We start from the raw sequence: 2,165 nt of genomic DNA, 5'->3' as shown, positions 1-2,165 counted from the left end.
AGGAGAAGTATTCCTCTAAACTGAAGTTTATCTTCAAAACATTAAAGGGTTAACTAAGAAACAAACACAATTAATGAACCTTCTGCTGCATTATGTTTCCTGTTCTGAGTGACGTCACCCGTCTGTTCCTGCAGGGGGCGCTGGAGTCCCATCGATGGCGGTCTCCATGCTGGAAATGCTGTCTCAGTCTAACTTTCAGTCAACCTAACAACAGGCTGAGAGCTGGAGCTGAGGCGGGTTTTAAACCTCCTGACAAACCGTTACACCGCGCCCACCTGTCAATCAGGTCAGCTACACGCCTTATTGTGAATAACTCTTATCCTTCATCAAATCAAAACTGATGAGTCATCAAAACATTCACCCCCCGTACAGTGTGTGTCCATCCAGACATGAGCTAATCACACCTATTTGGTTTTTTGAACCAGGCTGTAAACATGTTCATCTCTGCTGTAAAAACAGGCTTTTTAGAATGGGTGTGTATGTGACTTCCTGTGCTTCTGCAGCCAGCCTCTAGTGGACACTCCAGGAACTGCTGAAGTGTAAACTCCTGCAGTTCCTTTATTTATATCGGCTTTATTTTTCAACAGTGAAAATTGCCGCTTGTTCAAAACACCAGAATTACGTAACCAGGATAGTCTCTGGTGAAGTGTAGGCGGTGCAAACGTCTCCCTCGGTCCTTTGTGATGTGTTTGTGCTTTTGGGTTTAACGGACACATTCGCAGCCAAATGATGCTGTTTGAACAAGCCAAGAGTCAAGAACTGAACAGGACAAAAACAAAACGCCTCTTTATTCCTGAAGCTTAATTTGTCCTCTTTTGTGTCCTCGCTGCTGTCACCAGGACATACGGCGCTCTTCACACTCTGCTCTCCCTCCATCTTGTCCTCTCTGTTGTGGCTCTTTGGGCTAAAAAACATATTGATTTCCTCTTCCGATTGTCACACTAATTACACTCTTCATCAATTAGCTCTCTTTAATGAGTTGCATCCAGTCAAGAGGCGCACTGCGTTCTCACACTGCAGAGAATGCCGGAGGAGGGAGGGAGAGGGGGGGAGGGGGTGGACAAAAAAAAGGCAGAAAAGAGCATATAAAACAGCGGAAAGAGGCCGAGGAGCTGCTGAATGAGGGGAATCAATACAAAGGAGGCCGGTAGATTGCGATGGAGGAGAAGAAAGGCGGGCGAGAAACAAAAGAGGCCAAACATTGTTTAGACTCGGTTTGTTTGAGGCCTTCTGTTGCTGCTGTAGCTCACACTCACAATAGCTGCAGGGACACACTTGTGGACACGACGAAGAGGAGGAGGCGGGGGGGAGGGGGACTCAAAGGGAACTTCTTCACTCTCCTAACCCCCCCCCCCCCTTCTCTTGTGTGACCCCGTTGAGCCACCCCTCGCCTCCATCAGGCCACTTTCCCAGCCTCTGCTCGGTGGTCAGCTCACCGGCACCTTCAATAACTTTTCTTCTGCAGGGGTCAGAGGTCAGCGGTGGGGCCGGACAACTGGGTCTTTAGAAGAGACCCTAAATTTATTCAGGAATGGACCCCCAACCTCCCCCCAGAGCTCTACGTTCAGGCTGAACAGTGGCCCGGTGGGGGGTCTTCCCACAGATGTGCTAACTCTGCAGGAACACAAAACAAGTCCCACTGACTCCACTCATTCTGAGAAGGCTGATTAAAAAGAGCTGCGTTATTATAACACACTTATATATTCTCTATTAAAGCTGTAACCTTTAGATTTCAGCCACGCTGGAAGCTGGCTCGAGGCGCAGCAAAGCTAACGAGCGAGTTTCAGCTCAGACTGAAAACATAAAAAATCTTTTGGATGGATTGCGATTAAATTTGGTTTAATAATTCATGATCCTCACAACCGGCTCAGACTGCAGAAGCTTTAAAATCTCTCCTGATTTATTTTGAAATCAGGTAATATCACACACGAGGAGAATCTTAACAGATGTTCTTCTGCTCACACTACAAGATGTGAAAATAACAACACATCACAGACTACGGGATGTTACTCAGATAATCGCGCCCGGCGAGGAACAAGTTTGTGATTATAATGTTTTGTACAAAGAGGACAAAAACATTTAGAAAACGAGAAGAAATGTCTGGGGAGACGCAGACAACATGTCTGTTCTTCAGTGAGAGCTGGAAGTCAGATTGTAAATGTCAG

The sequence above is a fragment of the Labrus bergylta genome, chromosome 2 (assembly GCF_963930695.1).
Source record: "Labrus bergylta chromosome 2, fLabBer1.1, whole genome shotgun sequence".
NCBI lineage: Eukaryota > Metazoa > Chordata > Actinopteri > Labriformes > Labridae > Labrus > Labrus bergylta.
This window is presented reverse-complemented; position numbering follows the sequence as displayed.